Source organism: Pan troglodytes, chromosome 5, assembly GCF_028858775.2.
Source record: "Pan troglodytes isolate AG18354 chromosome 5, NHGRI_mPanTro3-v2.0_pri, whole genome shotgun sequence".
In the NCBI taxonomy this organism is placed as follows: domain Eukaryota; kingdom Metazoa; phylum Chordata; class Mammalia; order Primates; family Hominidae; genus Pan; species Pan troglodytes.
Genome location: NC_072403.2, coordinates 166813918 through 166840596, shown reverse-complemented (window position 1 = coordinate 166840596; position 26679 = coordinate 166813918). Strand labels below are relative to the sequence as shown.

The window sequence follows — 26679 nt, the reverse complement described above, 5'->3', positions numbered from 1 at the left end:
CATTTTACAGATGTCGAAACAGGTGCAGAAAGGATAACTATAAGATAACCTCATGACTAAGTGGCAGAGTCATAACTCAAATCCAGGCACTCTCTCCAGGACCCATGTTGCTAACCACTGCAATGTGCCCTCTGCACTGAAGATGAGAGTGTTAGAGCTGAAGGGACCCATGAAAGCACCTACATTGTATTCTCCTTCTGTAAACTGAGGCCCAATCACATTGGTCTATGATTCCCCGCTGCTTGCTCCATTCACGACATTCCTTTATCACCTTTTACAGCCACCTTCACAGGAACTTGGGTCATTGCACAAGGCTGACTGGAGATTTACACATTTGTTTTGACTATCTGGTAAGGACACCATTGCAGTTTTATAACAAACCAGCATTTTGTTCAGTTCTCACATACTCCTCTGTTATCAGAAACCTCTGTGGCGATAATCATATAAAACAATATTCTACGAATATTTTGTTGGACACTCAGAGAATCAAACACTATGTAGCATGGACACTATAATACTGTAAACGTCTAAACAGTTTTAATAAGTAAAATCTCATTCTTAAATAGACGACAGTACTGAAAAGAATACCTTTGAAACAATTTTGGATTTGCAAATTAAATGTTAAGAATAGATGAAAAAGTCTCCAACCCCATCTCAGATGCTGAATCTGATGAATGTTAAAGTTCTTTCAAACTCTGAAACTGAGAGTTTGAATGGCTGCTTCTGTGAAATCATAGTTTCTGGTGCTTCGGCTGATTCACCTAAGTATACTATGAGACAGTGTGCCAGGGCTCTACTTAACCTCATCAGAATACGCTTCCATTATGTGGACAGACAGTAACAGGTGACTCTCAGGTGATAACAGGCAAGTGATTTTGTTAAGAGGTGAGGTGGGAGTGGGGTGGGAATTTGGTTAAGTTCCCAGAAATATCAATGATTGTTATTAGTTATAACATTCTAGGATAACTAGCTCATGTTATTAGTTATAACATTCTGGATAACTAGCTCATCCCTAGAAGCAAGCACTGGGTTTCCTTTTACAGGTGCACAGTGACCTCTACTGGTACAAGTATAGAATCCCGAAGTGCAATTTGCTCCGTAAGTGATTTTCAGAGGCCCAACTAAGAATATTTATTCTTTGAAAATGACACCAAAAAAAAAAAAAACATATAATTTAAAAAATACTTATTTTTGAAACCTTTTATAATTTTCAATTAATGAGATCTCCTCCTCTACCAGAATTAGACATTTCAATTAAAGTTGTCCATACACATAATATCACAGAATGCAAAGAACTAAACAGTACTTTAATTTAAAAATCCTGCTGCTAAGTGTTATGGTGTCAAAAGTGCTATAAAATATAATTATTTTGGAATAACTCCAATTTACCCAAAAAGTACCAAAGACACCAATTATAGAAGAATTATAGCGTATATTTAAAATTTGCAAAATGCTTTGAAACTTTGCATTGTTGAATGCTAAGTAGCTCACCTTCCCATGGATATTTTGCTTCCTTGATTTTAAAACAATTAAAGTATTGGTTTTCTCTCTTAAATCCCAAAGGCTATCAGAAATAAACTGTAGGTAGGTTTATTACATTTATAGAAACTTCCAATAGGCAAGTTTTACCTGCATGTGAGACAATGCCAAGTGAGATGCTGACGTCAAAGACAGCCTCCATATGTGTCATTGTCATGCACATCAAAATACTGTACAAGAGTTCAAAGGAAAATCAGTTTTTAAAAACCCATGGCAATATTTTTAATTATTGTAGGCTGAAATTATTTCCTTCAAACTGTATTTCTGTAACTTTCCACTGCAGAAAATGAAGTAGAAAAGAATTTAAAATGATACTTTTCAGTGATGAACACTCAAACCAAATTTCATTCCAACAGCAGGAGAATACAGCATCCTTAATCTTGCCCATTTTGTTTGTTTTAACAAAGTATAATAAAAATAGCTGTGAACTAGTGAGTTAGCCAGTTTTTGCCCAGAATACATATAACAGAGTTCCTTTTCAAGAAATTATTCATTGCTTAGATAAGAGTAATGAATTGGGAAAAATGACATTTTTATTTAACTTTGATAACTAGGACTTGCATATGTGTATGGCACATCTATTTCTGTTTATTAATTAATCAGCCCATATTTGCTGTACTACATGCAAGGCATGGCTGGGGATACAAGGGTGACAAGGCATAGTCCTTGCTCCTAAGGAACCAGCACTTAGGGAAAATATGACTGCTATACAAGTAACTATAAGAACATATTTTATTTCATTATTTTATTTTGAGATGGAGTCTTGCTCTGGCACCCAGGCAGGAGGGCAGTGGCGCAATCTCGGCTCACTGCAACCTCCGCCTCCCAGGTTCAAGCAATTCCCCTGCCTCAGCCTCCCGAGTAGCTGGGATTACAGGCGTGCACCATCATGCCCAGCTAATTTTTGTATTTTTAGTAGAGACAGGGTTTCGCCACGTTGGCCAGGCTGGTCTCGAACTCCTGACCTCAGGTGATCTGCCCACCTTGGCCTCCCAAAGTGCTGGGATTACAGGCATAAGCCACCGCGCCCAGCCTATAAGGACATATTTTAAATAATTCACCCTTAAAAGATAGAGTTTTTACTAAAAAATGATCTAAACTTTTCATACAACTCCCTACCGCCTCCCTCCCCTACCCCTGCCCCACATAACAATATCTGTAGCCACCTTGTGGGGCCCTGCTTCTGCAGACCTGTAAATGTCTTCTCTTTCCTTTCATATTTTGGGCATCAGATGGGGAAAATTATGCTTCTGGCTCAAGGAATATCCATATTAACCACTGTTAAAGCAATTGCTGGGCCAGGCATAGTGGCTCATACCTGTAATCTCAGCAATTTGGGAGGCCAAGGTGGGAGGATCGCCCGGGCCCAGGAGTTTGAGACCAGCCTGGGCAATATAGCAGGACCTCCCCTCTACAAATAATTTTTAAAATCAGCTGGGCATGGTGGTTCCTTTCTGTGGTCCCAGCTACTCAGGAGGCTGAGGCAAGAGAATTGCATGAGCTCAGGCAGTCAAAGCTGCAGTGAGCTGAGATCATGCCACTGCACTCCAGACCCTGTCTCAACCCCCCAGCCCGGCCCCGCCAAAAAAACAACCCACAATTGCCACCACACAAACTCCTACTCAAATAATCATATCAGTAAAATATGTCCTAGGATCACATAGTGAATAGACACATACTAACAGCTTTCAGTAGTGAAAGGTGAAGAGAAAGAGTGAAGCCTCATGGTGAATCCATCAGGGCCTGGCCTCTGTTTTGTACTCTCTACTCTCAGCCTACAGGATAATGCTTTACTCATATAAGGATAACACAGGACACTACAAAAGCAATTTTCTAAAAGTTAACTCTAATTCCCTGAAAATATTCATGGGTTTTAAAATTATAAACATTAAATCACAGCCGGGCATGGTGGCTCACGCCTGTAATCCCAGCACTTTGGGAGGCCCAGGTGGGTGGATCACTTGAGGTCAGGAGTTCGAGACCAGCCTGGCCAACATGGCAAAACCCCCTCTCTACTAAAAATACAAAATTAGCCAGGTGTGGTGGTGGGCACCTGTAATCCCAGCTACCTGAGAAGCTGAGGCAGGAGAATTGCTTGAACCCAGGAGACAGAGGTTGCAGTGAGCCGAGATTACGCCACTGCAATCAAGCCTGGGTGACAAGAGTAAAACTCTATCTCAAAACAAAACAAAACATTACATCAAGAAATTCCATGTAACTACTGAATCCCTGAGAGTGCTCTAAAATAACATGTCTAAGAAAAATATCCTTCCAAACTCTGTCAAGACTGGGTAGAACAGAGAGAACAGGAAACAGCTGAAATGCTCCTCAGTAGAGGACTGGAGCACCATGGGAAACTGCAGATACTGGGTACAACAGAAAAACAGGAAACGTGTTTCTCAGGAGAAAATTGGTTAACTAGGGCCAGGCACGGTGGCTCACACCTGTAATCCCAGTACTTTGGGAGGCCGAGGTGGGCAGATGACCTGAGGTCAGGAGTTCGAGACCAGCATGGCCAACATGGTGAAACCCCATCTCTACTAAAAAAAAAAAAAAAAAAATACAAAAATTAGCCAGGCATGGTGTCAGGTGCCTGTAATCCCAGCTACTCGGGAGGTTGACGCAGAAGAATCGCATGAACCTGGGAGGCAGAGGTTGCAGTGAGCCGAGATCACGCCATTGCACTCCAGCCTGGGAGACAAGAGCAAGGCTTCATCTCAAAAAAAAAAAAAAAAAAGAAAGAAAGAAAATTGGTTAAGTAAATTATGGTTAAGCAAATAGCAGAATATTATGCAGGCATTACAAATGATGTGCAGCTTATATGCTCGGGAAGCATCTAGAAGAACACATGAGGAACTAATAATGGTTGCCTCTGCAGAAGAAGAATTAGGCTGGCTGGCTAATTATGAATTTTTTACTTCATCTCCTTTGTTATTGGTTGAATAAGTTATGATAAACATGTATTATTTTAAAATAAAACAGACAAAAATGTGAAATAAGCACCATTTTGAATGACAAGAAGAAAAAAGAAAAACGACTGTGCTGTAGATGGTAGAAAGAAAACAGGTATTATGAGATCAGCATGAGAGATGTTCACGACAAAAGAACAGGACAGAGTACCGAACTTTTAAAATTTTTGGTCAGATGAACAATCTGATAAACTCATTTGTCAAAACAAACTAATATTAATTTGAAAAAATAAAAAATCACTGAATTGAGTAAAGTGACAGCATTTCTGAAAGGAAATAAACCTTTACATGAAAAGTCACTCAGTGTGAGAATGTTAAAATTTTTATATTTTCTATTTCCACAGCTATCCTCACATATTTTCTTGTCTGCTTTAATCAAGGTATCACCCCAAACAGTGTTAACCACTCCAGGAATTAGCAGTGAACAAAACTACATTGTCCTTCACCCCTGGAAGCTTTTGTTGCACAAATTTCAAAAGCCTTGTCAAAGGCAGAAACCAGTTAGCACAAAGAATTGATGTCACAGGATAAACAATTTGTACAAATCCTCAAGATACTCGAATGACAAGTTCTGTGCTTAGGACAACATTCTCCATGAGGACAAAGAAGGCAGTAAAACAGTTTCAAGAACCACCACAATTCAAACATGTAACACTGCTTTTAAATGCTGATCAAATGTTAAGGCTCCAAAATGCTATAATTAAGAGATTCGTTTTTTTCCTTTATTTTTTGAAAGCATTGTTCAAAAAACAAGAAAAGTAACTATGTTATCCAATATGAAATTCCACAACATGAATTTTCAGCTTAGCAACTAGTCTAGGTAATGATTAACTGGAATAAGGCAATGACAGGAAGAAAACCCAAACCAGGTGGAGCTGTGGCTACAAACTACAGAATGCTCACCTGCCTAAGGGGGACACAGAAGGGAGAGTCTGGGACCAAAGAGCAAGAATTCCATGTGGACTTGGAGTTCCTGATCATTCAGCAGTCATTCATTTCAGTTAAAGGTAGACTTCGCTCTCGTGAAAATGTGCGTGTGAGTGAGAGTATATGAGGAACCTCAAGAAAGACAGAAGGATAACTTTTTAAAAATTCCCTGGAAGATATTGGGGTAGGCTAATTTAAAAATCAATAAAAAGAAGCAGAAAAGAAAGCCAGGACAATGAAAACTCCACTTATTTTACAGTTTCCTCTGAGACTGGCAACATATTTTACAGATTACATTCCCAAAGTGTGGGTGTGTGTGTGTGTGTGTGTGTGTGTGTGTGTGTGTGTGCATGCATTCATGCATGTATGCAACTATGCATTTAAAGACTCAATTTTATCAGCAATGAGAATGATTTTACAATTCTGCTGTCTTTGTGGCTGTAACCTTTACTGAGTCAATTCTCTTGTCCACTTTCAAAGACTTATCATCTTGGGAAACTGAAACAGTAATACTCCTAATCTTCTGGCAAAGCTAACCATCAAATGATCAGTAAAGAATTTGCCCCTCATGAGTATATAACAAAGTCAAATTCCTGCACTAGTTAAATTATCTGGCAATGGCAAAATTCTGTTGGTGATTACAAAATGAGAGGAATGTAATAACATTCCAAATAAGTCCTTTAAAATTAAAACTACAAGGAACTTTAAATTAACAATTAAGAGTATGCACCAAGGGAGATGCATCTAATACCACATAACTAATAAAATGAATTGACAGTCCTGAAGGTATGAGCGTTTATCCGTTAAAGGTGTCGAAATGTTTTATATTCAGCTAAAAGATTTCATGCTACTATGACCAAATTTAATGGAGACATCTTCATTTCTGAAGCAGAGCATCTATAGCAGAGTCTCCAGATGCTCTATTTCAATAAAAGCACAATGCAATCTAACAGCAGATTTGAAAATCAAATGATTTCCAGAAAACTGGTAACCGGAAAAACTGAAAACTGATTTTTGCTATAGCTAATGAATTTTTTAATTTTTTCACTTGGTAGTAAAGCTGTGTCAGGAACATTTTGTCTTTTGGCAGCTAGTAGGAATTTCAAAATCCCGCTTTCTCCTTGGAAACGTATTGATTAGGTCTTTTTTTTTTTAAGAGGGAGTTTCGCTCTTGTTGCCCAGGCTGGAGTGCAATGGCGTGATTTTGGATCACCGCAACCTCGCCTCCTGGTTCAAGCGATTCTCCTGCCTCAGCTGGGATTACAGGCATGCACCATCACGCCCGCCTAATTTTGTATTTTTAGTAGAGACGGGGTTTCTCCATGTTGGTCAGGCTGGTCTCGAACTCCTGACCTCAGGTGATCCACCTGCCTCGGCCTCCCAAAGTGCTGGGATTATAGGCATGAGCCACTGCACCCGGCCTGATTAAGTCTTTTATGGCTGAGGCTGTACTTAACACCCACCTTGATGGGATCCAGTTAGTCACTTGTTTCTCATTTAAATATACAACTAAGTTGCAAACTACAAAGCTACACAGTCTACATCCAGCTAACTACACTATATATAGTTTGATGTATAATCAATGTACATTATGACGGAATCTTGAAATACTACTGGCTACAAAATGCTTTCTCCTTTCTTTGAAAAAGACTTGCATTTTTAAAGCCAGTGGAAAACAATCCAAATTAAAAATCAACACAACAGATATACAGAAAAAAAAGAAGAGCTAGGCACAAATTTGCCTTGTTAAAATGCTTTTCTTAGAAAGATGATAGCTTGCACATTTGCAACTAATCCACCTGATGCACAGCGCATTACTGCTGCTTCTGTCTCTTCTTGAACAAACACAGGCCTTGGGCTTTAAAGACTAATTCAAATGTGTATAAATCAATTGCTTCCTTCCTGCTGTTGCTCTTTTCAGATAGCAGACAAGAGGCTCTAGTTTAAGGATGGCAGTCAGGATGGACACATTAGAAAGAAACATTTTAGTTTCAATGTTACCATAAAACCAGAACGAAAAGCAGCATGCTGTATTATATGTTACAATTTAGGTTCCATTTCTAACTCCACCTAAAATGAATATGAACAAACTCATTTTTAAGTGTTTGTCAGTCAAATACAATAATAGTCTAAATTTAATCACATATGTACCAACCAAAGCCCAATAAAGCTAAAAGGAAGACAAGTGTAATAAAAAGGCAGCTATAAGGTCTTGTATTTGAATTTTTACCCAGCAAGAAATAAATGATACTTAGTAATCCATCTTTCCCCCCCACTGCCATCCCTGCACACATCTAAAATAGGCTAACTTCACCTATTCTAACTTCTGAGATTGTTTTGGAATTCCTGTTTTAATTTTTTTTTTAAGACTGGATAGTTAAGTTACTAGAATTTTTAGATATAGGTTCAATGGTCATTATAATATACTCTAAGTTGGGGTCTAATTATTATAGGGGATTTCAAATTTGCAGTCCAACAGGCAGAGTAGAAATCATTTAATTCTAGAAATTGGTATCATTAGCATTCTTATAGAAGAAAAATTTAATGAGATTTGACAGATTAAACACATACACCACAGGCTGGGGTGCTATCTGAATAATACTCAACCCTTCAAAGGGGGAACCGTTTTACTAGGTAACAAGAATTGCTTGCACTGTGAGAAATAGTGCAAAACTAACCCAAAAACACCAGCAGATTATTTAACGTTCTTTTGGCTTCCACCTAATAAGATACCATAAATAATATGGTCTACTGGGAAATGTTCCATGTAGAAATAACCTAATATATAAGAAATGAGAAATGAGAAGGTTCCTTGCTAGAGTAACTCTATAGAAAATTAGAATTCTTTCATCAGTGGGTCTCAAAATGTAGTATGCATATAAATTACCTGGATTGCTGGGTAAAGATGCAGGTTTCCTCCACCTACTCCCAAAGCTTTTAGCTCTATTAGGTCTTGGGAAGGGCTCAGCCTGAATTTTAAACAAATCCTTTGGGTATTCTAATACAGGTATCCATGGTCCACACATTGAGAAACACTGATCTTAAAGGTGTGAGACATCCTTTATAGCTGGCCTCTTCTGTAGGGTGATTCCACGGGGGCGGTGCGCTCTGTCCAAAAGTGTGAATTACCTGCCATTTCATCATTAACCTATAATGAAAATTTGACAAGGAAAGCTCTTGGTTTACAAAAGTCACTTATTAAAGTGAGAATTTGTGTTTTTTAAAAAAGAGATTATCCCCCAAATCACAAACTCACTGAATAACAGCTGATTGTCTAGAATCTATAATGATAGCTAGACAATCTATTATAATATTAGGGTCTATGGGGACAATGAAGAAAGACATGGGGGAAAACAGTGGGCAAAAAAAGGCAAAAGGTAATAATCTATTTATAATTCTGCCTAGACCCAGCCTTATGTGTCATATAAAAGTATACACCCAGCCGGGCACAGAGGCTCACACCTGTAATCCCAGCACTTTGGGAGGCCGAGGTGGGCGGATCAATTGAGGTCAGGAGTTTGAGACCAGCCTGGCCAACATGGTGAAACCCCATCGCTACTCAAACTACAAAAAATTAGCGGAGTGTGGTGGCGGGCACCTGTAGTCCCAGCTACTTGGGAGGCTGAGGCAGGAGAATCACTTGAGCCCGGGAGGCGGAGGTTGCAGTGAGCTGGGATTGCGCCACTGCACTGTGCCTCAAAGAAAAAAAAAGTGTATACCCCACACAAGGGCACTATGGAGCAAACCCATTAATGAGTCTCTCCAACCCCATTTTCGCACCATACACAAAACTACCAAATTAATCTCTCCTTAAACATCAATTCATTTTTCGGTTAGAGAACCCATACTAAGTACCCTGACTCCTCCTCTCGAAGTCTATGTGAACTATGAACTACTCCGCTTCTGACGCTGAAGATTCTGTATAACCCCATCTCACTTAATCAATCCAACCATAAGTCTGTCACTTTCTCCTAAAGTGGATTTCCCAGCTCCAATCAGATGGAGCTCACATTTCATTAACTTTCGAGGGGTTGACTCTCAGGCTTTATACCTTTGCTCTAGTTGGTCTCCTAACTGATCAGTATCCCTACATGGAAATACCTTTCACCCTGTCTCAGCCTTTAAGATAGTCCTTCGAGGCCAACCCCAAATCCCATTTCTGCCATAAATCTAGTCACTACTGCATTCTTTTCGCTTCATATGGAGCATTTCGCACCTTCACCAAGTACTGAAGCACTTGGCTATATTCAACCTTGCATTTTTTACACCATTCTTTAGTATCTTCCCCATCGCCCACCACCTTTCTAAGTTCCTTGAAGGTGGTAACACTTACAGAATTTCCTGGTATCTCCATCCCCACCCAATCTCTCACTCAAACAAAATGCTAGTGTATAAAATTGGCTTGATAAATAGTTATCACAATTTATACATTTAATTATCATCAAATTGCATCCCAATGAATACCTGTAAATTAATTAAACAAATATCTGAGCAACCATCATACATCAAGAGCCATTCATAGGCACTGGGGCTATCCTTAGTGAATTCTTTGTCCTCAACTGTCTTATGTAAGCCCTTAAAACAATTTGTCCTCAACTACCTTATGTAAGCCCTTAAAACAAAAACTATCTTTGTTCTGCTACTAGCATCACACGAAGATCTATAGCAGCTCTTTATTACAGATTCTGCGAGTTAACCAGAGCATTTTCTACTCTATAAGTTACTGGCACCACTATGACAGCTGAGAAGCGAAGCTAAAACATCACTTTCTCCCAGACCAACAACACTGGGTGTTCTATTTTATCACACTAACAACATGAGATTAATTTAAGGTATGGAATTTACTTCCCGTGGGTGCCCTATTCAGTACCTAGTAGATACGTATATTAGATATCAGCTGTAATAATTTTCATTTTAAAAGCCACAAACTAAAGATGCATATAAACTGCCATCATTAAAGATTTCTATCACTATGATTACCTTTTTCTGAAATAATAAAAAGGACAGGACAATACACAGAGAAAGAAGGCTTCTCAAGGATTAAAAGCTCTTACGAGACTTAGTATTTATTATTTTTAAAAATATGGTAAAATGTATACAACACATAATCTGCCATTTTAATGGCTTATATATTCATATTAAGAAAAGTATTGAAATAGTACTGTAATACTGACTAAAACATGGGATTCTTTCTTGCAAAAAACTCGCTATGATTACCTGAATTTGGAAACTAGTGTTAGTAAATATCTTTTTTATATTCTACTGCTGAAAAAGTAATTAAAATATGCCATTACTGGTTAAATTATTTGTATTTCAGGTAGTAAAATAAAATACAATACTAAATATTATACTTGCCAGTTTTTCTTTTTCTTTTTTTTTTTTTTGAGACTGAGTCTTACTCTTGTTTCCCAGGCTGGAGTGCAATGATGCTATCTCAGGTCACCACAACCTCCGACTCCTGGGTTCAAGCGATTCTTCTGCCTCACTTTCCCGAGCAGCTGGGATTATAAGGCGCCCGCCACCATGCCCAGCTAATTTTTGTATCTGTAGTAGAGACGGGGTTTCACCCCATCGAGATGGCGAGGCTGGTCTTGAACTCCTGACCTTAGGTGATCCACCTGCCTTGGCCTCCCAAACTGCTGGAATTACAGGCGTGAGCCACCACGCCCAGCCTATACTTCCTAGTTTTTCTGCATTCTTTTCGTAAAATTCACAAATGGTTCCTAATAACTGTAGCCAAAAATCTTTATAAAGACAGCTTATTGAGACAGCCTGGCCAACATGGTGAAAGCCTGTCTCTACTAAAAATACAAAAATTAGCCAGGCACGGTGGCGCATGCCTGTAGTCCCAACTACTTGGGAGGCTGAGGCGGGAGGATCGTTTGAACCTGGGAGGCGGAGGTTGCAGTGAGCTGAGATTGCACCACCACACTCCAGCCTGGGTGACAGAACGAGACTCCGTCCCAAAAAAAAAAAAAAAAAAAAAGCTTATTATGTAACAGGTACCTGCTAAGTACTTTACATGCATTACTGCTTTTTTTCTTAGTGAGGTATCAATTCGCATATGATACATTTCACCTTTATCAAGCGTACAACTCAGTAGTTCTAAGTATGTTGACAAAGATGTATAACCACCACCACCACCACGAATTTCAGAACATTTTCATCATGCTGAAAGGGAACTGTACCCATCGGCCGTCACTCTCCATAATTTCCCACCCCCTCACCCCTAAGCCACTGGTAACTACTTATCTATTTTCTGTCTCTACTGACTTGGCTTTTCTGGACATTTCATATAAATAAATCGTAATATGTGATCTTTTGTGTCTGGGGGTGTGTGTGTGTGTGTGTGTGTGATGGAGTTTCAGAGTGTGTGTGTGTGTGATGGAGTTTCAGCTCTTGTCGCCCAGGCTGCAGCGCAATGGCACGATCTCGGCTCACTGCAACCTCTGCCTCCAAAGTTCAAGCGATTCTCCTGTTTCAGCCTCCCAAGTAGCCGGGATTACAGGCGCACACCACCAAGCCCAGTTAAGTTTTTTGTAGTTTTAGTAGAGACAGGGTTCCACCATGTTGGTCAGGCTGGTCTCAAACTCCTGACCTCAAGTGATCCACCCACCTCGGCCTCCCAAAGTGCTGGGATTACAGGCGTGAGCCACCACGTCCAGCCTGTGTCTGGCTTCTTTTACTTAGCACAGTATCGTCAAGATTCAACCATGCTGTGGCATGTGTTAGTACCATGCATTACTCTTCAGGTCTTCAAAACAAACACTTAAGCTCAACACAATAACTGGCCCATTTTACATAAAAAAAAAAAAAACTGAGACAATGAGACATGAAGTAACTGGCCCTCTTTGAGTCTCTCTGAATTCAAATTTGTTCATTGCATTTCTATAGAGATGTGTAAACTGTAAACATTTAATTATATACCAACTTATATGGAATAAAGTATACATTAAAAAAGAAAACTGCTACGTAGGCCCATGACTATAAGTCACAATTTCTTTTAAATTTTTTCTTTTCTAAAAAATACAGCCAGTGATCTCTATGGTGTTTTCAAACTCCAAGATATTGTTAAAACATTAAAGGCTTATTCACTTTCTCTTCAACTCTGATCTGGTGCCCAATCTTTCAGAATAAAAGACTAATTACTAAAGATCATTGATATCATGATATATTGTTGAGAATATGGCTTCATAAAGTATACAGTGAACTCAACAGGTCAACATGGCAATAACGTAGTTCATAGTATGAAAAGGAACTCAGTATTTACTTATATTGTCTGTAAATATTACCTGTTTATATTGCAACAAATCAAAAAGTAGCAAACATCATTTTTAGGGTTACAGAATTTTTTTAAAAGTCTCTCTGGAAAGATCCTGACAGCTACACATGAGGACACTTCCAGGAAGATTTATGGATGAGTTCTTGACGAACTGAGCCAGAATGTTATATATAACTGAACACTTCAAACTCAGTGTAAAATCTGCCCAGCAGCAGTCAGTAGATAATCTTTCTGGTCTTTTGGTAATCTTAAGGATGGACTGACTGACTTAAAATTGTCTGTCAGCATGTGTAGGTGTCTGCCATAGGTAATAACATAGATGTAAATGGCAGCTGGTGTATGAAACACCCTAACTGAATACTGTCTGTATTTGGAAAAAGCAAGCTGAGTTGCTCAGAAAAGGCAAATATAATACATAAAAGACTGAAGAAGAAAGAAGGGAGTAAAGCAGTCTATATATTTATTGTAGAGCAGAATACATATTTATCGCAACATTATGTTACGTTATCTTTAATCAGAAATAGCATTTTAAAGATGTGACTTAAAAGAGTCTGAAAACTTCACTGAATTATATTTGAAAAAATCACCCCAAGACATTTTAGTAAGTCTTAAAACACAAATTGAAATACCAATGTAGAGTTTATATTTATAAAAATAAGAATCAGCATTGTGAAGCATGCTGTTTCCTTAATGGAAACTAACCAGAAGTGAGAATTAAAAAAAAAAAAAAATTTAAATATAGTTTGGGACAGAGAATTCTGAATCATATAATTTTAATTAAGGTAAACAGCCTGTTATCAGCAATTGCTCTTCTAGAGTAACGCTATAAAATAGGACTTCCTGGAAATGTTCTGTATTTGTGCCGCTCAATTTGGTAGGCACTAGCTAATGTGGCTGTTGAGCATTTAAGTGTGACTGGTTTGACTGAGGAACTGAATTTTTAATTTTTTATAAATTTAAATAGCAATAGGTGACTAAAGGCTACCATACTGGACAGTACAAGTCTTGAGTAACACGTGACATCATGCTGTAAAAGGACCCTACCATTACTGTTCTGGAAACTTTCAAAAGTTAAAGAGGAGACTAGGGTTATTCATGTTGGGTGGGCAGGGAAGGGACAACAGGAGAAAAGAAATGTCCAAAGAAACCTAAATTTGACCTCCATGATTTTAGCAATGTTTCCTTCAAATCCATGGACTAGGGCTACGAATATTGAAAATAAAATAAATAAATAAATAAATAAGGAAGGGAGAGACAAAGGGAAGCAGAAATCACAAAGACAGAAGGAAAGATTCCCTAAGTAATGGCCACTAAGTATTAGCAGCAGTCAACATTTATTATGCAGTCTGTTTTATGTATTGTACTAAGCACTGCACATGTATTTTCATTTGACCCTCAAAATGAGTCTTCCAGGTACTTTTTATTTCTAGTTTTATAGATGAGGATATTGAGACTTAGGAAGTTAATTTGCTGAAACAAAAATGCATCTTCTAATGAAAATCCAGCAACTAGCATCCTTTCTCTATGTTCTAGCTGTATCTTATGTACCCATCTGTTACAGCAATTCATACATTATATTGAAATAGAGTTTACTGGCTGTTTCTCACTAAAAGGTAAACTCCTTGAAGGCAGGAACTGTGTTCTGTCAATAACGTAATATCTTTCTCAATTACCTACGGTCACCAATTTTTATCAAGGCATCTGAAATATATATATTATTCAATAAGTATTTGCTGAATTGAGTATGAATTTGTTTCTACATTCCAATGATAAACATGTGGTAACACACTCTCTTTCTCTCTCAACCCTCAGGCATCTATATTTGAGTTTTGAAACGGGTTGAAAGTCTGTTTAAAATAGCATTTTGTAAACTTTTTCAAATAATCTAGAAAGAAACTTGGAACTCTTATAATCCGATAAAAACATTTAACTTTAAGCTATTTTTTTCAGGCCCATTAATTTAAAATGTCACATTTCCCATATTTTTAGAAATATTTTAATAGAAACTTTAATACTGTGACTGAAACATTTCCTACACAAAAGTTGTGCCATATAACAACATTAACCTCTGTATGTTGATGTGTAAGCACGAAGACATACCTCTTAAGGTAAGTACCTTAAGAGCTGAACATAGTGCCTACGTTAACTTTTAAGTAATAAAGCTTTGATGGTTTCCAATCTTTTCATCTTATTTATCAATGACACATTTTAAAAACCTTTCACATTTTACTGAATTCTATTCTCTCCTAATGGGCACATTGCCAGTATCTACTAAGGTAGAGTGAGGCCTAGGACAAACTTAGGGAGGCCTGTCAAAAAATCAGAAAGAACCAAAGAAGGTATTCCCTCAGTCCTAATCCACAGACTTCCACCTCAACATTTCATGAAATTCAATCTATAGGCAAAATAAAAATATTCATATGAGACATGCTCTCAAGGCTCTAATATTACCAGAGATGGTATCAAATAAAACTCTTAAATACACCACGGAGCAGCTCTAGTTTAAAAAATGATCTCGCCTTCAGAAACAACTGTACATATGGCTTATGCTAACTGTTGTCTTAGGAGGAAACAAAATCATTATTCAGTTTAACTGCTATTTTTAAATTTGTTTCACTTTTCTTGTCACTAAGCTTATTTACAAAATTCTTTTAATCTACAGTAACATCAAAAATAAGACTTCGAATGTATGAAAACCTGTGTTTGTTGGGGAAAAGATAAAAGAACTACAACTAAATTTTATCACACCTGTGAATCACTTGAGGATCTTTTAAAAACGCAGATCCTGATTCGGTGACTCTGGGATGGAGCCTAAGATTCCGAGCATCATAAGTTTCCAAGTGATGCTGAAGTTGCTGGTACAAGGCTTTGTGTAGCAAGTAACTAATTTTTCCAGATTTCAGTGGTTTGATTCTTCTAGGTTTTGTTTTGAAGACAGGGTCTTGGTTGGGTGCAGTGGCTCACGCCTGTAATCCCGGCACTTCGGGAGGCCAAGGCAGGTGGATAACCTGAGGTCAGGAGTTCAAGACCAGTCTGGCCAACATGGTGAAACCCCGTCTTCAAAGAAAAAAAGAAAAAAAAAATTAGCCAGGCATGGTGGCAAGCACCTGTGGTCCCAGCTACTTGGTACTGAGGCGGAGGTTGCAGAGAGGTGAGATCATGCACTCCAGCTTGGGCAACAGAACGAGACTCTGTCTCAGAAAAAAAAAAAGACAGGGTCTCGTTTTGTCGCCCAGGCTGCAGTGCAGAGGCGTGAACATAGCTCACTGAAGCCTTGACCTCCTGGGCTCAACTGATCTTCAAGTGATCTGCCTACCTCAGCTTCCCAAGTAGCTGGAACCACCAGGGCACACCACCATACCTGGCTAATATTTTTAGGTTTTTTGTAGAGATGGAGTCTTACGTTGTTGCTCAGGCTGGTCTCGATCTCCTGGGCTCAAGCAATCTTCCTACCTCAGCCTCCCAAAGTGCTGGGAGTGTACTGTGCCCAGTCTCTTCTCGTTTTTTAAATGTTCATTTATGCTTTCAACAAATTTTTACTAAATGTGTACTATGAGTCAGACATAAGCATTAATAAGATCTCTGTCCTCAAAGAGCTCATTTGCTTAAAATCAAAAAAGCAAACAGGTCAACAAGTAGGAGTCTATACGGTGGAGATGGGGACAGCATTTCAGGGAGAAGAAACAGTCAAGCAGTAAAAGCACTCTGGAGGAACTGCTAAGGGTATCAAATTGCTGAAACACATCGTATTTACAGCAGAGATCAGATAAGAAACTGGAAAAGTAAACAGAGTTAGGTCATGATGAGTCCAGCAAGTCAGAATAAGCAGTTTAAATTTTATTTGGTAGGTTACCACAGAAATGAAGAACTTTTGGTAGGTGTGTTCAGATGTGTATTACAACATTAATGATCATATAAACTAATAGCAGCTAACATTATTTACCCAGAAACTGTTCCAAGAGCTTTACATGTACTCAGTCACTTAACTCTACATCAACTTTATAAAATTGGTACTAACATGTTCATTCCCACTGAGAATTCTGAAGCACCAAAAAGAAAAATGATTTGCCCTCAATTCAAACTCTGGCAACGTAAGCTCCAGATGCTACGCTCTCTCTTTACCTAGGAAAATTCTGGAAAAATTACTCTGGTAAGCATTGCAGAAGTTGTGTTTGTCAGTGTTGAGCCTGGAAGATAGTTTTGAAGCCACTGGAACTGTCAACGAAGGACTGAATCAAGGCCGGGCGCAGTGGCTCACGCCTGTAATCCAACACTTTGGGAGGCCAAGGTGGGTAGATCACGAGGTCAGGAGTTCAAGACCAGCCTGGCCAACATGGTGAAACCCCATCTCTACTAAAAATACAAAAATTAGCTGGGCATGGTGGCATGCGCCTGTAATCCCAGCTACTTGGGAGGCTGAGGCAGGAGAATCGTTTGAAACTGGAAGGCGAAGGTTGCAGTGAGCCAAGATCATGCCACTGCACTCTAGCCTGGGCAACAAGAGTGAAATTCCGTCCCCCGCAAAAAACAGGACTGAACCAAGGCAAAGGCAATGGAAATGCAAATTTCAGTTATGTTTAGTGAGTAAAAATCCTAACCACTTTGTTACTAAGGGATGAGAGCAAAAGAGAATAGTTTCCTAGTCTCTAACTTGGGAGATGGAAAGAATGGGAATGTCAACCATTGGGAAAAGAGAAAACATTTTTGGTGGGAATTAGGAAGAGAAAATATAGAGATTAAGCCTGAGATACTTACAAGCTATCTAGGTAGAAAGTCAGGCAGACCTGAGTATCAATGGTGTACTCACTGGTATGTTGGTCCTAAGTGAGCTCATGTGGGCATGAACATGTGTGAACAGATGGAACCACATGGGAAGTTGTAGAATTCAAAAAAGAAACACTGACGATGGGCACAGGAGAGTGGTCTGCAAAGTCAAGGGAGTAGTTTCAAGAAAGTAGTCACTAACATTAAATCTGTGGTGCTATCAATTAAGATAAGCAATGAAAATGGCTGCTAGATTTGGTCAATAGATCACTAGTGACTTTGGAAAGAAATTTCAATGGATTGGTGGGGTCAAAAGTCAACGACAGTGCACTAAGGAATAAAAGATGAAGAGACTGAGATAAATGAAAACACTCTTCCCAAAGATCATTCTACAAAAGAACAAACAGACCAGTAACTAGAAAAGAGAGAGGTTTTAGTCTTTTTTATAAGTGAGAGATTTGAGCACATTAATAGCAACACCTGGTGTCAGTGAAGAGAGAGAGTTTAAAAAAAATACAGGAAGGCGGGGCGCGGTGGCTCACGCCTGTAATCCCAGCACTCTGGAAGGCCGAGGCAGGCGGATCACCTGAGGTCGGGAGTTCAAGACCAGCCTGACCAACATGGAGAAACCCCGTCTCTACTAAAAACACAAAATTAGCCAGGCGTGGTGGCGCATGCCTGTAATCCCAGCTACTCGGGAGGCTGAGGCAGGAGAATCACTTGAACCCGGGAGGCGGAGGTTGCAGTGAGCTGAGATGCACCATTGCACTCCAGCCTGGGCAACGAGAGTGAAACTCTATCTAAAAATAATAATAAAAAATTAAAAAATACAGGAAAGAGAAGACATTTGATGATGCAGTGTTCTGAGTGAACCAGGATAATTAAAAATTTGCTCAGGACCTACAGTGTGATATGTCTAAAACTAGAGCAAGGTTTCCCAGCCTGGGCACTCCAGACATTTGGGGACAGTTCTTTGTTATGGGGTGGTGCCACCCTATGCGCTATAGAATATTTAGCAGCACCCTAATCTCTAATATTCACTGGATGCCAGCAGTACCCCACACCAAGTTGCGATAACCAGAAAGTGTCTCCAAAAACTGCTAACTGTCCCCTGGGCGGAGAAAAAGCAAAATCAACTCTAGCTGAGAACCACTGGTCTTGAGGCAGAGACCAGATCATTTAAATGAGTTGAGAGGTTACTGAAACAAATTACTATAGTCCCATCTACTAGTTACATAAGGAAAAGAGGCAAGTTTCTCTGCTGGGAGGGGAGTAAGATGGTAAAGGTGGCATGTGTTGTGGTGAGTAGAAAAGTTTTGAAGTAACTTGGTGAAATTCACCTACGGGAAGGCAAAACTGGGTATCAGAAATACTTTTCCTCCTCCTAGACTTAAAAGGCAAGTGTATGCCTCGTCTCTTTATGGGCTCTCCACAAAACAGTACACAAAAGGAACCTGAGGCATGAAGAAGGAACTGAAGGACCTTATCAAAATATATTTCCAACAACTTAAGAAATGGGGTCATCCTGAAAAGTGTTCTGACCCTGAGAACCCACCTTTTTGTTTGCCCAAAGAAGAGTTTTAAGGTTAGAAATTGAATCTATCTTTTTTTAACCAGAGTATACAATTTGATGATAATTTTGTAAAGTCTTCAATAGGAAGGCTTCCATATTTTATTTACCCCAAACCCTATCCATTACAATCAAAACTTTGATTTTTAAGACACAAAAATAATCTGGTGTTTAAAATTAGGCATCATCTTTGAAACACTGTCACATTAACTTTCCTATACTTTTGGAGATGAGTCCGTATTATTACTGGTATTTGTACCTTGTGTCCTGAAAGCTTAATTACTGCACACTGTAAGAAACAATGGATCCAAAGATGTTGTAACTAATTGAATCTCCCTTCAACTTTATCTTCTAAATACAGTCTTTACTTCTTAAAAATTTGTTTTAACAATCTTAAACTTCCTGAGAAGGTTGAAAATACACTTGCTCACAATACAGCTTATGAGTTCCATGGCACTCATAACAGTGAAGAGACCAGATGTAAGATAACAACTCCTAGCATTTGTCAGCATTATTAACAAGGAAAGTGATCTGAGAGAAACTTATGTCTTTAAATATCTCCCAGCCAGCACAGTGGCCCCCACCTGTAATCCCAGCTACTTGAGAGGCTGAGGTGGGAGGATCACTTGAGCCCAGGAGTTCAAGGCTGAAGCAAGCTATGATTGTACCACTGCACTCCAGCCTGGGTGACAGAGCGGAATCATTAAAAACAGTAACAACAAACCAAAAACCTCCAAAGACATAAAACTATAAAACCATGCCCTAGAAAGTTCTCTTTTTCCTACAATCACAAAGTGACTGAAGCACCTTTATGTGCAGCTCACAGAACTGAATTTGCACTTAGCAATTTTCCTTAAGAGATCTAATGCATCTCAACGTGAGTATCACTCTAAAATATGCTGAAACAACAATCTCAGATAGGACAGATTCTCATCTGTGATAAACCTCAAAATCTGCACATTTTCAAAAATATAACATTTGTTATTAGAAGCCAACTGTTGGTCATAATCAGTTTCATTATGGCTAAATAAAATCCCTGTAGGATCTACAACCATTTGAAGTTAACTTGAGTATGAAAAGAGAAGTGCTTTGGATATATTACCAATTCTCTTCCAAACAGAGAAAATTCAAGCTGAATTCTCTTTCAGATCTGCTACATGTACTAATGAAAGGACAAAAAAAAAAGATTCCACATTCCAAAGACCAATGTGGGCGACATCATTCAAATGTATCTCTAACTGCAACCTGACCTGCACACATGACGCCTCATTTGATGGTCTAAGATAGGGAGCATTTTAGAAAAAGTCCATGAGCTTTACCCAAAATCTGACTTCAAAAATAATATGCAGGCCTACATCCAAGTAGGCAAACACATTTACTGAAGACAAACTTGTTCACACAGCAATCATGGTCATCCCTACAGCTGTTATGTCTCTATTCTCCCAAAGGAAACAAAAATGATTTGGAAACATGCCAAGGAGCAGTCTAGACACAAATAATTCAATTATAGTTAGCAAATCTAAGGCTTTCAATACCCAGCTCACTTCTTAAGCTACAGACAGAAAAACAACTCTGTATCTATTGTTACAAGTTATTAAGTCAAATTACTTCAGAGCCAACATTAAGCAAATCAGATTTTATTATACTAGACACTTCAATTAACTGAAAATACTAGGTTTGAAATCACTGACTGGGTCAAGTTCCAAAGTGAAAATATTTATGAGACTGTTCTTTTATTTTGTTGTATTTTGAGACAGGGTCTCACTCTGTCACTCAGGCTGGAGCCCAGTGGTGCCATCGCAGCTCACTGCAGCCTTGAACTCCTGTGCTTAAGCAATCTTCCCACCTCAGCCTCCCAAACAGCTGGTACTATAGGTGCACACTACCACTCCTGGCTAATTTTAAAGTTGCTTTTAGTAGAGACAGGGTCTCACTATGTTGCCTAACCTGGTCTTGAACTCCTGGCCTCAAGTGATCTGCCTGCCTTGGCCTCTCAAAGTGTTAGGATTACAGGCGTGAGCCGCTGTGCCCAGGCTGTTTTTACATTTCTTAACAATATGGATCCAATCTTTGAAAGTGCTCAATATTAAAAAGTCAGAAAGGCCATATGCATTGATTTCCATGTTCACAGGATATTTTAGTCTAATATATTTGGATCACATTGGATATTCATTTCTGGGCCCATTATTTCATAAACACGAAAACTTGATTTCAAAAAGAATCTGGATATATTAAGGTGGTAAACAATGCTTGTGCTTTTCTAAAACAATCTTTTTACTGGGTTCTCACTAGTTTTGTTTTCTTTTGGAAATAACACAAATGTATGAGTCCTTTTCTTTTTCTGACTTCTTTTCAATTCTGTTCCCTTATAAAATTTCTTCCTTCAAAGCAGTTCAATAAAAATAAATTGCCCCTTTAACATTGTTTTAAAAATAAAGTTTTAACATCCGAAAAAAATTAACTGGGTTCAAAGGCCATGTATTAGTATGTTTTTAACAATGATTTAAAACAATTTTGACAAGGTCAAACCTAAAACAATTGGCAAAAGTTGTAGTTATTCCATTTAACAACTCCATTAAGGATTCCCTTCCCTATGCAGAGGTAAAAAGAAGGCTAAAATATCATTAGGGCATTGTGACATCTATAAAATTTAGAGCTAATAAATGTTATCTGTATTCCTCTCTGATTAAAAATACTAACTCAGGAACATAAACATGTGAATGATTAAATTGCGCAAGATGTGATTTTGCATCTCAAGGCAAGTGAAGACAAAGAATGGTATTGGTATGGTGTTAATCAAGGGGCAGTAACATGTAACAATTCACAAATCATCCTAAGTACTAAATTGTATAGTACAAACTAAGAAGACACTGCAAACTAACATTAACGACTGTTAATAAAGGCATACCATTTTATGTGGTAAATTGCTCCATGACCAGGGATGAAGAATAGGTTTCAGATCTAATGCTAAAACTGTGACTTACAGTGGCTGCCTGGAGAAATGTGAAAAATATTGGGTAAGCAGTAGAGTCCCGGGATAGATTAATGGTATATGCCACACCTGTGAGATAGAGCATGTGTCTCTTGGGAGAGGGAGAGGAATGTTGGTGCACCTTTTATATTTTTTTTTTTCAAGGATCTAGACAGAAACTGGAGTGTGGTAGCACAAGAAGGTTAAGTTCCAATACTGATGGACATTACAATGTTAACTTTCCCCAGGCTCAAGGTTTTTTCTATCATTCAACTTGTGGGAAAGTATGTGAGTCTGTCCTCTGGGGCTTGAAAGATTCTTAATTACAGATGAAAACTAAGAACAGAAGGATTTGGGAAACCCAGAAGCAAAGGTGTTAGGGTCTCAATAGTCCTTTTACAGAGGTAAATTACAGATTGTACTGTCTTTTGAAAGCAGAAGGGTAGAGCAATCATTAGGGTGGCATGAGGGCATTGAGAGTGCTATGCATTGTCATTTACTCAATAAGTTGTAGTATTAAAGATGGCCAAAGGGTGTGCATCAGGCTGTATGGGTAGGAATATTCTAGAGGTTTTTCTTTCCTGGGCTTAATTCCCCAACCAGATAAAATACCTGATGTTTAAAATTTTGGGTTTTTAAAAAAATCACCCCAAGAAACCTTCTGTTTAACATGTCCCTATATGTACTCTTAATATACAATTAGCCGAACGTTATTTTTATTCCAATGAATCAATCCTGAACATGCACACTGACTCACTGAAAAAAAGCACCTCACTTTGCATTCATCAGTATGATATAAAGGAGTTTAGAATAGTGGTTAACAAACCAAAAGTCACAAAAAAGCACAACAGAAGAAAGGTTTCTCCTTGCTTAAAAAGGTCAAAGGCCAATAGCGGACACATGCCTGTCCACTGCTGTACCACTCTCAGCCATGGGTACATCTGCTCTCTCTCGGAAGCCTTGTACAGTCTCAATTAACTTCTGGCAGATGGTCTAAACAAAGTAGCTAAAGCAAATCCACAAAATTAACCACAGTACCCAAGCGACTAAGAGCACTGGGTACTAATTTGAAAGAGCACTGTTAGGTTATAATAAATCAGAATATGAATCAATGACTCAAAAATGACTGAAGGTTAGTATATTTTTCAGCCAGCTCTCAGTAATATTACTGCTTTGAAAATTATAGGTGGTTCTCTTGCTTACTCTCCTCTACCCTGAGTATACATTTAGTATTAATCTCTGGTTACTGGAGAATTTACAGATATCATTATCCTATATTTTATTTATTGAGACAGGGTCTCCCTCTGTTGCCTAGGCCAGAGTGTAGTGGCACAAACATGGCTCACGGCAGGCTCAACTTCCTGGGCTCAAGTGATCCTCCCACCTCAGCCTCCCGAGTAGTTGGGACTACAGGTGCACACCACTATGACTGGCTAATTTTTATATTTTTTGTAGAGATGGGGTTTCGTCATGTTGCCCAGGCTGGTCTCAAACTCTTAAGCTCAAGTGATCTGCCCACTTCAGCCTCCCAAAGTCCTGGGATTACAGGCATGAGCCACCACCCTGCCCAGATGTCATTATACTAATGAAGACTGAGTTGTTCCTGATGAGAAAACGTATCAGTCTTCAACGATCCAGTTCTTGCTCTCCCTGTAAGTGGACTGAGGTGAAAACGGTTTGATAGTCTCTTGATCCGGAAAACGCCACAAAACCATGCAAATCAAGAGGTTCAAGTTGTCATGTTCACTCAAGAACATTTGTGAAAATGTCCAGGCCATTAAAGGTACGCATGTACAAAAAGATCACCAAGTTATCCGAAAGATGTCACTTTACAGAAACAATGTGTACCATTTTGACATTACAGGGTGGAGTTGGTGGGTGTGCCCAGGCCAAACAGTGGGCTAGACACAGGGTTGGTAGCCCAAAAACAATGCTAAATTCTTCCTGAACATGTTTAAATACACAGGGAATAACGCTGAACTCGAGGTTTAGATGGAAATTCTCTGGTCACTGAGCACATCCAGGTGAATCAAACACCCAAGATGTGCTAGCCACTGTCCTTTCAGAGCTCATGGTCAGATTAATTTGTATGTGAGCTCCCTCGGCTACATGGAGATGATCCTCGCTGGAAAGAAATTATTCCTAAGCCATAATTGTTCTGTGGCTGCACAGAAAAAAAAAGATATCCCAGAAGAAACTGAAGAAACAAAACTTACGACAGGGGCATAAATTCAGAATAAAATATATGCATACATAAGTAAAAAAAAAAAAAAAAAACCTAAATGCTAAGAATTTGGTAAACAGATGTGAGACTTATGCAGAGAAAGATGATACTGGTTTTAAGTTGTCTAATTCCTGAGAGAATACTCAAGGTACTATAATAAAAAAAAAAAATCAAAAGAAAATCTACAAGGCTTACTTGAAGGTTCTTTTAAGGATAAGGTATAGAATACGCATATGCACGCATGCATATATGTGTATGTGTCTACACACACATGTATTTCCAACTATGAGCTGTATTAGAATATTAGAAACTAATTTGAAATGTTAAGCTAAAAATGTAAATAGCCAAGAGAGAAACAAAAGTAAAGTCAGATTACTCATTGAGCAATTAAAAGTCCTTATCATGAAAAATTAACCTGGCTCAGGCCAGGCCAGGCATGGTGGCTCACACCTGTAATCCCAGCACTTTGGGAGACCGAGGTAGGCAGATCACTTGAGGTCAGGAGTTCGAGACCAGTCTGGCCAACATGCTGAAACTCCGTCTCTACTAAAAATACAAAAATTAGCTGGGCATGGTGGTGCACACTTGTAATCCCAGCTACTCAACAGGCTGAGGCACAAGAATCTCTTGAACCTGGGAGGTGGAGGTCGCAGTGAGCCAAGATTGCACCACTGCACTCCAGCCTGGGCGACAGTGTGAGACTCCATCTCAAAAAAAAAAAAAAAAAAAAAAAAAAAAATTAACCCTGCTCATCCATTCCCAGCTGGAATAGATGCTCTTGTTCAGTGTGCCTAGGTAGGTATTTTACAACCAACTAGACAAAAGGCAGTGTTGCATAATTACTTTCTTTTTCCACCAGGTCACCAACCACTTGAAGCTACAAAAAGGAATGAAGAGCTATCGTAACTGCTTAGAACAAAGGGAAAAGTAGCAAAGTATTCCTCTAGAAAAGCAAAAAAAAACAAAAAAACAAAAAAAAAACCCCACAAAATACGTGAAAGGACTTAATGACTAACCACAAAGTGTTAGCCTCATTCAATTATCTGAATGCAGGTATCATGACTGTGCAAGATATAGCTACACTATTCCTATATATCCTCTTAAAATCACTTCCATCTAATGTTTGGTGGCTTAGAAAAAAAATAAGGTCACACTCGTGTTTACAGTCACAGGATAACTACAATACTAACATAGCTAAAGAGGTTGGTTGGGACAAAATTATTTCTATAACTTGTAATGAACTCTCCCCCGCATCAGAATTTCTCCTTATCCATTAACACACACACCCTACTATTAAGAGAAATGTGAGGGCAACAATATTATCCCCTAAAAAGTCCATCTGTTATGTTTTTAAGCTCTGTTAAGAAATTAAATGACTGCTTTACATTTAAAAGTTCAGATAAGTATCACCGTTGTGGCGCTCGTGGTTCCCACTGGGGCCAAGATCCCTACTGTTTTCCTAAACTGGCTATTATGAATGACTAGATTCCAGAATTAGAATATACATATCTAGAATCCCTACATTCCATAACTGCACAGATTTTGCTATCAGTGCTAGTTAAGTAAGTTCATTTCTCTCCCCCAAATAGATATTTCTTTTAAGGTCCCAAATTTTATTCGACAGACTTTGGGATAAAATGGCTTTAAGTATGCTTTTCAAATTCTCTGTATCATATGGAGAAGTATAACAATCTGTAAAAATTGTCTAAATATGGTGTTTCATACAATGGACTGAGTCAGACACAATTTAAGGAAATGGTTAATTTATTTCAGTGATAACTTTTTAATCATGAATATATTCATGGGAAAAAGATATCTTTTTCCGTTTCAAAAAAATTGGCCTCTTTCAAGTACCATGGAAAAAATCTACTCTTAAAACTTTCCTACTTAACTGAATAAGAAAATCAGCTACACTGTCTTTAACCAGTTAATTATTACTATCTCGACGTACTTAGACAATTAATAAAAGGAAGGAAACTTTCTGATCATTTTTCCTGAAATTAGATCACAGTCATCTCTCCGTGACAGACCCACCATCTGGGACAACAGGAAGCATGCCAATAGCCTAGTGAATTAGACAGCTGTGTTTAAAGGCTGGTACTAAAGACCAGAAACACAAATAGAGCTCAAAAAGTTGAGGCTTTGGAGACAGAACTATACAACTCCATTTTTCCCCAAACTTTGGGTTGTATACTCAAATTTGCAAAAATAATTTAATTGATTGCAATTAATCTACAACACTAACTTAGATGTCCCAGTCTCCATTAGCCATTATTGACAATTAAAGCAATAGTGAATACCTATATAGTTCCACGTGCCAAGCAGTGTTTTAATTGCTTTGGTGCTCTTCAAAAACAAAACAAAAACCAGAATTCTCCATTCAGATTTCTATATAAGTTATAGGGGGCCAGGCGCGGTAGCTCACACCTATAA

General features: G+C 38.6%; 1 protein-coding gene across 4 annotated transcripts in view; it reads right to left on the bottom strand.

The window, feature by feature from the left end:
* SCAF8 (SR-related CTD associated factor 8) overlaps positions 1-26679 on the bottom strand; it is a 175651-nt gene that overhangs the window by 39732 nt on the left and 109240 nt on the right. Inside the window, exon 23 of one of the 4 annotated variants that reach the window (XM_063813589.1) lies at positions 6481-8583. The exons of the other annotated variants lie outside the window; for them this stretch is intronic. The gene's annotated coding sequence lies outside the window, so the exon portion shown is untranslated. Of the gene's footprint in view, positions 1-6480; positions 8584-26679 lie in introns of those variants that run through there. 4 annotated transcript variants of the gene reach the window in all.